Here is a 280-nt window from a genome sequence, read left to right on the forward strand (position 1 = left end):
TAGGATTTTGTAAATGAACGTAAGTTCCTACCCCTAAAGTAAAAGAACCCCTCCTTAGGATCTTGTTAAGCTGAGCTTAACAACCGGGACCCGATACAATAATTCTTTCTAATTCCCTTTAAAGCGGTCGCTTTTGCCTCGATAATTCAAGTTAATCGTCCTAATTCCTGAACTTTTCTTTTTCGTCCTAGTTTCATGTGGATATCATTTCCTGGCTTTCTTTCTTTTCGTAAAAGATTTGTCATGCTATTAAAAGTTTGTTATTGTAAACGAGACAAAG

The sequence above is a fragment of the Symsagittifera roscoffensis genome, chromosome 6 (assembly GCF_963678635.1).
Source record: "Symsagittifera roscoffensis chromosome 6, txSymRosc1.1, whole genome shotgun sequence".
Taxonomy (NCBI): domain Eukaryota; kingdom Metazoa; phylum Xenacoelomorpha; order Acoela; family Convolutidae; genus Symsagittifera; species Symsagittifera roscoffensis.